Consider the following 9,931-nt stretch of genomic DNA (forward strand, 5'->3'; position numbering starts at 1 on the left):
AAATACTCACCACACTCACATGAGGAAAACCAGCTATTTGATGTGTTTTTTTCCCCAAAAACAAATAATTTTAAAAATATTTGTAGGAAATAAATATTCGTAAAAACACACCACTTGTGCTTTGCTGAATACCGTATTCGGATTTGGCTCCACCCCTACGAGCCTCCACACACAGTTTAATCTCACTGAAACAGCAACTGTCCTTATTATTGTTACGGTCACTGCACAATCTTCTTCAGGGTCACTGGATATCTGCACTAATTCATAGTGAAGGTGCAATATGGGGGTGGCTGTCAGAAAGGTGTGAAATGAGATGGAAGAGAGTACGACATACCAGAGAGCAGCAGCGTTGGCTGCTGATTTCAAATATACACAAACACACACTTGCAAAAATGCCCAAACATGGCTATTAGCTAAACAGTTTAAAAAATGCTACTCGCATGAGAAAACAAAGGGGGGGAAAGGGTTTATGTAATACTGAAGAGAGGCACAGATCACATCTAATTATACACATGCTGTTGGAGTGGCAGATGATCATCAGCACTCCCTGTGACTTGCTAAAAAGAAACCTGCTAAAAGAGTGAAAATGGACTTGACTTGCCTTTGAATTTGAATCCCCTGATAGCAATGCACCAGCACTACCTTTGAAACCCTCTCTATTTTCAAAGTGGACAGGAATCTGTGAGGTCAAGGTCTACAAGTACTGAGGTTATGGAGTATCCACAGCCATCAGAGTGAAAAAGAGAGATAAATCAAGGCAGCAAAGGAAACATATCGAATGTTCCAACTGACAAACAAGAGAGATGGACTGGAAGCGTTACAGGATGACAAAAGCCTGAGAGAATAAGTATAGAATAAGTAGGGATGAGGAGTTTGAGAGCAGATGTTCAAAAAAGATTGAGAGAGAAAAGTGCATTTACACAGGCTGGAAAAGAGAGAATGGAAGGTATGAGTTAGAGGACCTCAGTGATCAGTGTGACAAAAAAGAAAAAAATCTAATTTGGTAAAATAGGGTTGTCAAGGAAACAGCGGCCTAATCTCCATATGAATTCCTACTGAAAGAGCAGAGGAGTCCACTTCTATGCCCTACGCTGTCCTCTGGGAGGTCCGCGGCCCTCACTGTGAGACCTGGAGGACGAACGCTGAACTGAAATGTTTACATCAGCCAACGAGTACACAGAATATTGAAGATGAAACAATAGAAACTGCAGTTTATCTGAAACCCACCTGTGAGTTTTCAACAAAACGATGGAATGAAATTAAAAGTTATCTGTAGCCCAGAAGGGCACTTTGCTTTTAAAACAATGATGAAGTGGAAACAGGGTGCAAGGCTGATTTTGGTTTCCTCTGTTAGAGAAGGTCATGTGTTGGTGGATAGATGCTGATTTGTGTTGGGGAAGTGAATGGGACACTATTTCCCCTCTGTCAGAAATTGCTTGAGGCAGCCATTTATCACTTAATTGGAGTTACAAAAAAGGTTCAAAGCTATTTAATCCCTTCAGATAAAGTGCCAAATATCATGCAAATATTAAATGACACTTTAGACTATGACCCACAACATAAACCATAGTTATTCACAATTCACAGAGTGAAGTACCAGTACTGGCTACATTGTAAATTGTGAAGCTGTAAATGTGAAATACTGAATGGCGACTAAATTATTTTGTGTGAATCAGCCATTTATCTGACATCATGTTCTCTGAAGCCACAAAATTAAACAACTTTAAAGAGTATTTTTCACATTGCCTGCAATTTATATAATTACCTGGTCTCTGTGAATTTTGTCAGTGTTTTTTTTTTTGTTTTAGCTTCATTTTTAGTAATTCACTAACTGCTGCTCCTTTATCACCTGCAAATGATCAGTTTTGGTTGTCGTTGAAAGTGAACCATTATTGCTCCTGTTGTTAGTGAAAGAATAAAGTTAAGAGCTGATGTTATTCTGGATACAACTTTTTAATCAGGCATGCCCCCATTTATTAGTGCTTTATGTATCTGTTATTAACCATTAATAAGAACAACTTTTGGGTAATGAAGTCATTAATAAGGGTTCTCACTCACAGGTTTCTAACTTTCTAATGAGCCATTAGCAAAATTGAGCTAGTAATCTGCATTCATATGTCTTGATAAGTGATAATTAAGTTTCTTAAGTCTGCAGCTGTAAATGTGGATTTTTATTCACATGCTTTGCAGCTCTTCTCCAGAATCTAAGTGGTCAAACGGTCATGAGGTGTCCTCCTGATATACGAAGGAGCTAGCTAAAAAGATAAAATGCTAGTTGAGATGAACAACAGCCAAAGATTTTTTTTGCAACCTGGCATCCTGAATTTGTTCTTATTAATTGCTTATTAGTCATCTATTAAGCATTAATAAATTATTTATAGCTACGTTCGTTTGCTTTCTTTCTGAGACTTAGATGAGAAAATTGATACCACTCTCCTGTTTGTACGGTCAATGTAAAGCTTAAATAATAAAGACAGAAAACAATGGCTGGCATGGTTCTGTCTAAAGATTAAAAAAAAAAATCTCTAAAGCTCATTAATTAACATTAAAAATATTTTTTGTAAAAAAGTGTAAAAACTTCAAGTTGTGGTTTTATAGGGGTATATGTGCCAACTATTTCTTGGCTGAGAGCAGTGACTTCCTGAAGTTTCTGCTGGTTGCCAGGCAACCTCACGGCGATGATGGGGCTGGTAAGTGGATTTCATTACCTTTGGACCTTTGTTCTCTCCTCTGAGCTAACCAGCTACTGGCTGCAACTTCATGTCAAACATTATAGTGGCATCAATCTTCTCATCTAACTCTGAAAGAAAGTGAAACATTCCTTTAAAGCTACGGCTCAATGCCAAACAACTGCTTAAATAGTAACTAGAACAAAAGTAGTCAATGGACAAGAAGGTTATTTTAATGTTGGCATCTCTGGGGAAATGGCGGGACTAACATGAATCAATTTTTCTGAAATCATTATATTGATTATAATGTGGTTATACTGACAGTAATGTGTCATTAAAAGATGGTGGAGAGCCACTGTGGCATTGATAATGATAGCAGCAGCTCCTCTACATACATGTTAACACAATACCCAGGTGTAAAAAAAAAAAGGAAAACAGAGCTTAAATGGCGCCACCGCTCGCTCTTGTGATCAACTGAAACCAGCTAATGAGCTGAAGTCAGGCTGTGACCTTAAGCAGTCAGGAGGGTGTGTGAGGGTGACAGATGTCAAGAAAGCAGACGAGTAGGAAAAGACACAGACTAAAGCAGAAGGAGATAGGGAGGGTGGAGTTTGAAGGCCACTTATTACAAATACAATATACTTAGTGATTTTTTATTAAGCGTTAATGCTACCCAGCCCTTCGCTGTTCATGCAGAAGGCTTCAGTTCCTCCCTGTTTATGACTGTCGATGGATGATAGCATTTGAGTACGCTTCTGAAAGCCAGTGACATTTGAGGCTGTCTAAAGGCCATGGCGCCATTCAAGCTTAACAATGTCTCCCTATTAAGACTGACCAGGCCATAACTTGAAGATCTATTTGCTCAGTGTTCATCCACTAACAGGTAGTGTACTGACAGGTGCTGTTGTACAGGTTTGGCAGCAGTCCCATTCTGTCTCTGTCTTGAGTGCTCAGCACCAACACAGCATTAGCCCACTTCAATAATTTAACCACTTTATGATCACTTTGAACTGTGAAAAGCAGGTCTGGTTCATGAGTCGTCTGCCTCTCATTTAGAGAGCCTGTAGGATTATGACCGAAGGGTCTTCCAGCTCTGCAAAGCGAGAGGGGGGGGATTAGATTTAATGAATGTCTGATGCAGAAAGCAATTCCTAGGACTGGAGTGACATATAGCTGTGTTAAACTCTGGAGAGAAGAGGGGATTAAATGATTGAGTCTGTGCAAATCTAGGATTGACAGAACCTCCCAGGGCGGTAAACACGAGATAAGATAAAATGAGATGAAACTTTGATGATGAGTGTGGAGAAACTGGGTTGTTGCAGCATCAAACTGACATGATAGAGAAGAGAAACAGAAAATGTATATTTTATCTCAACAATGTTAACAGCAAAAGATGCAGAAGGAAACTTTGGCAGGATTAAAGGACAGGTTAACAGTTTTTCAAGTCTGTCTTAAAACAAAAGTCAGGTGCCCAAATTAAGATTGAAACAGGTTTCATCATTCATTCCTCCTGTTCATACTGACCAGTAGAAGATCCCCTCCAAATGTACTTACCACAATCCTCGTTTTGAGCAAAAATGTATTTAAAAGTTTATCTGAAGATAATACGAGGCTTCAAATGAGTTAGTCAAATCAATCTCACATATTTACAGTCTTTTTAGTAAAAAAAAAATCCCTCTTTGTGTTTTGGACACTGTTAAGCTACAGTGGAAGGATCATAATAAAAACAGGGAATTTGGCACCAGAAAGGCTGAAACTTTGAAAGATATCAGCTTGATTGGACGGCTGAAGCCTCTTATTAGCTTCAAGTACATTTCTAAATACATTTTTGCACAAAATGATGTATTTTGTCCCTCATCACTTACATTGAAAGTGCATTAAGAAGGGATGTTCTGATGTTCAATATGAACAGGAGGAATGATTACAGCAAGGAAAACGTGTGTCAGTGTTTATTTGGGTGCCTGACTATTGTTTTAGGACAGACTTGATAAATAAAAAATAGTAGAAATTATTAGTAGTAAATAATTATTTCTAGGAAACAGTAAATTCACTACCAATAAAGCACACCACTACCTTAAAGATAAGAAGATGCCTGTGGTGAAAAATAAACCCTGTATAAGCAGCATAAAATAAGGAAATACTGACAATAAAGAGAAGGTTATAGAGGAAACGTGTACATTATATTAAATCACATATAGAAAAGGCCACCATTGATGCAAGGCAGTGAAAGAAATTGTTGAATGAAGACAAGATTTAAAAGCAGGCAACATTAGAGGCAAAGCGTTGAATAGGGGAAGGCCAGCTGCAAACCAAAACCCTGAGTAGTTACTTGTTGTTAGCCAGAGATCTCACTGCAGTGAGATTAGTCAACCAAGACAACAGAAGTGAGGATGAATAGTAGCTGTGGCTGCCTGCTCTCACCCTGGCTCCAGTTTCCCTGAAACTGTAGTCAAAGCAATAACAGAGGACAGCAAGGAACAGTGTTTTCCCAGGAGGCATCAGGCTCTTATCGACCTCCAAACGGATCACAGCTTTACTGACTCAATACAGGCGTCATCTGATCGTTGGGATGGAGCTGTAAACAAGGTTGTTTCACCAAGAGGAGTGGTGGCATCAACTTTACTGTAATAGTCTTTGTATCATAAGAAACCATGTTACATTGAGAGTTTGACCTCCTCCTGTGAAATGTGGAGGAGACAAGGACTTCCAAAGGTTTCTGATCCTTCTGTGAAGGCAGATAAAGAAAAGTAGGATTGTGGATTGATGTTCTGAAGAAATCAGATATTATTATTATGCCAACCACATACACCTCCAGGCATATCTTATTGATTCTATTGTGGACATCTTATTTGTACTACTGACAGCATATCCCATGGCCCTTAAGTCCACTATGACGGCAGTATTACAAATTCAAAAACTGTTGCAGTTAATTTCCTCCAAGAACAAGATAAAAGGAGTAAGACACAAAAGGAAGGATGAATTCTTCCTTCCTGTTCACACAGATCAGATAGAGGTAAGTTGTATGAAGATATTCTAACTGTTGAATCAGAAATACATCCGATTCTTATTGACCTTGTATCTCTCCTCATGCTCCAGTTAAGACAGCAGCTCTGGACGCTACTGTCATGGTTTTTCACCCTCTCATGGTTCGACAAGGCTCATTGAATAATTTCCGACAGACGGGGAGCAGAGAGCAAAATTTCCATGAGAATGGCGTCGGCTTCATTACACATGATAATGGTGATGATAAGGACAGTCTGAAATAGATGTGACATTTTGGGCATCATTCACAAGCATTTGCATATTCACATGAAGGTTATTTCATTTAAGTTTTGAATCAAACATCTGGAAGAGATGACTTAAGTTCATCTCTCATTTGATTCTCTTAAATTATTCACCTCAAACATTCATTTAAAAAAGTAATGATGATCACTGTGTAAATATTATCATCTTCACGTTGTTATTATGGGCGAGTTCGGCTGTAGACTCTCAGTCTTGTTGGTTTACCCAGCTATACGTTACTTATTTAATTAACCCACATTTGTACAGACAAACTGTATTGTCTTGCTTATTGCATCCTGTAACACACATCAGTTTTTATTGATATCTCAATAATGCTCATGTTTTGTCTGTCTCGCTGTCTGCTTTCCTGCAAGTCTGCTGAATGCTTTAAGTCTTTATGTGCTTTCATCAGACAGCGGCTGATTGTGTCTGTGTATTGAATCTTCACTTGTCAGATATCTCTGCATTAATAACTTTAAAGGGACAGTTCACCCTAAAGTCAAAAATACATATTTTTCCTCCTACCTGTAGTGCTTTTTATGTGTAGATCATTTTGGTGTGAGTTGCCAAGTTTTGCTGAAGAGATGTCTACCTTCCCTGAAATACAATGGAACTGAGTGGAGCTCGACTTGCGGTGCTCATAATGCCAAAAAAATACATTTGAAAAATTCAACAGCAATGTCTCTTTCCAGAAATCATGACCCTGTTACTCAAGATAACTCACAGATCTTCTTGTGAGCAGTTTCACGTAGGAACTATTTTCTTTCTACATAACTACACCCACCAACCGTCTCACTGCACAGAAGAAAGCATGTATCTACTCATGGTTGGCGGGTGTAGTTTGGTAGAAACAAGATCTGTGGATTATCTTGAGTAACTGGGTCATGATTGCTGGAAAGAGATGAGTTTTTCAATTGAATTTTTTGGGGGTTTTTTTGGCACCACAAGCCAAGTGCCATCCAGTTCCATTGTATTCGAGAGAGGGCAGACATCTCTACGGTTGATATCTCCAAAACTCGGCAACTCACACCAAAATGATCTAGAAGAATAAATAGCACTACAGGTAAGAGGAAAAATGTGTATTTTTGATTCTGGGGTGAATTGTCCCTTTAAGCTCTACATTTTCTGTCTGGTACCACTATAGACACCTTCCCTGGAGGCTCAGATCTTTTTGATGAGGTGGAAATGAGTTTTTCTCACATCTTACCTGCACAGAGAAAGCAGACAGATAGCAAATGTGTTTTCCGAGTTGAAAAGGTATCTCATGTCTTAATGGGTTCAGTGATGAAAACAAACAGTGTAAAGTTAATGTAGCAGAATCACTGCTACTTTACATAATCACATTTGAGTCGTTTTAATACTCTTGTCATGTAAGGCAGCTCTGAAATGAATGGCAGCTAAGGTGAAGTCCATGAACAACCTCACAGAATCCAAATGGAGTCCTGCAGCTTGGCCTTGAATGCTCTCTAGCAGACCACTGTGCCCCAGGCTGGTCCAGGTCATTTCACCCAGCGGTACGCAACCATGCATATTATATCCGGTGTTATTTGAATGCCACTCCCCTGCTTCCCTGTGCTGACAAACATAACTTCTTCCAAACATCTGGCAAATTCCAGGGACACAAAACCTGTTTTGTAATGTCAAAGACTCTCCACACCTGCTGATCAGACATCTTCAGATCAGCAACTGTTCACTTCCAGCCTGAATAGAAGACTGTGAGTGTGAGGAGATACTAAACAAACACCCCATTCAAAAACTCTCGACACCAGTGTCCTGAAAAGACACTGGTCAGTTCTCAACAGATTTATGAACAGCTATAGCTCAGGCTGGCGTTCACCCTCTACAGTACTCAGGCTTTAGGATTATTTACCTTCCATACAGCAGATCAGAAAGAAATTGCTTGGCACAGGTGTATATAGGAGGGTATTCATCCGCAGTCTCTCGACATCAGCTCTCCACATCAAATGCATTTCATCCCACCACTCATGAGCAAAAGCAGCAAAACAGCAAAACACTTATCTGAGAGCAAAAGGCAGGAGACTGATGAGACAGTCAGCTCCACTGGAGTCCAGAGTTATAGATCATCCATTCCCTCTCTTCCTCCGTGCATTTTCCTCAGTGCAATTTTGAAAGTCTCAACCTCAGGTGTAAAGGTGAACATTTAACATTTCACGCCCACTCACAGTTATGAAAGAGGGCTCCAAACATGAAGCATCAAAATGATTGAAATCCTCTACTTCTACCGCTATAATAAATTATTGATTGAAAGCTTGAGCAAAGACAAGTGTGGATTTTGTCTTAGCTTTGCAGTAAAAAAGCAATATTTGAGGTGAGGAATGCAAGTGACGCAATGCCATTTTTTTAAGTACTGGCCTCCTATTTAAAAGGGTCATCATATCTGAAAGAAGATTACCTGAGAGCATCACAGGGCTTTCAGAGGATGAGATAGTCGCAGGGGTTCAAAGACAGGTTGCCAGAGTGCACAGATGGCACAATTTCAAAGGGCAAAAAGACAGTTTGGATGCTTCGGAGGCAGCAGATTTTCTAAATTGAAAAGTTTCATAGGAAGATAATGTTTCTGTGCAGCAGGTTGGCGTGGCATCACTGCTTTTAAGATACATTAAGGAGGCAGGGATTAAGTCACAAGATTACAGCAAGGCCTCTGCCATCATGAACACTTGACATATTCAGTGGTTTCTTCAAAGTGGAAGAAAAACAAAGTCATGATTTCTTTTCAAAAAAAGTACACAGCAGACTTTGCTCCACATTGCTGCTTTGTCCCAGTGTTCAAAAAACTTTGCACTTCTGTTCCCCAGTTAACATTAACCACAACCACACAAACACAAATATCGATTAAAGATGACATAGGGAGAACATGCAATACACTTTAATACAAAACATTTGGCCGTTCCTATTTAGGGACATTTGACATTTACAGAATAATAATGCCCCTACTGGTTCATTTGAGCTCCCGGTCAAAGTCCCTGGAATATGCTGAGCTGGATGGTTATAACAGCTTTCAGTGCTGTTTGCATGACAACTTTAAGCCTTATTTATCAGATTTAAAACAATAGTTTGAAGATGACAGTTACCTTACTTTATCTGTAAGTAAGTATCCTCTTCACAATAATGTAGTGTGTAAGTTACAGTGTGCCCAATCCTTTAGCACATTTGTAGTCTAAGGTTGGAGTGTTTGGTGCATTTAATCCCCTGAGTGATGATGTTATACGTAGGTGACACTGCATGCCTACCAAGTCACATTTATTTCCATTTATAGAGAGGCTGCATGCAGCTAGAACAGGAGTGCTGAGAGGTTCAGACTCATCATAACACTGTAGAGAAACAAAAGAGAGCACACAAGTTGATGATAACAAGCTTAGGAATACAAACAGTGTGAGCCATGTAAGCCAGATGGTCACAACTGGTATGAATATATTCACAAAATCAAAGAGACTATGCTTTTCACATTTAAGCTTTTCAAGACAAAGTAGATTGTTTTATGCAGTATTTAACCTGCCATTAAGACATGCCTAACATTGAAATATTCCAGCACAGCCTGCTTTTCTTCTAACAGAGATGTAATTATGCCAAAATGCTCAGCTGTTAAATGAAATAAATTCATTCTGACTGACAGTCAGTTTAACTCCTGAGGTCTGGTTTCTTTCAAGCCAATGGAGTTATCTGATTGGATGATGCCTGCACATGGTTGACAGTGATGGATTGGCACACATGTTCTCAAGAGAGCCTGTAACATCTGCACTGAGTTTTACATCGCAGCGTGTCTTTAAATTTTCTTGACATGGCATGTCACGCCACATATGTATAGATTCATATTAAAGGTCATGTCAGAGAAAAATAAAACACTCACTCACAAGCGTCTCATGTCTCAGTCCTGTAACAGTGCACACACAGAATAGTAACAACTTACAATATAACGAAAGCCAACAAAACCTTTGAGCTACATGAATTCTTCTGACATG

The sequence above is a fragment of the Thunnus maccoyii genome, chromosome 10 (assembly GCF_910596095.1).
Source record: "Thunnus maccoyii chromosome 10, fThuMac1.1, whole genome shotgun sequence".
Lineage (NCBI taxonomy): Eukaryota > Metazoa > Chordata > Actinopteri > Scombriformes > Scombridae > Thunnus > Thunnus maccoyii.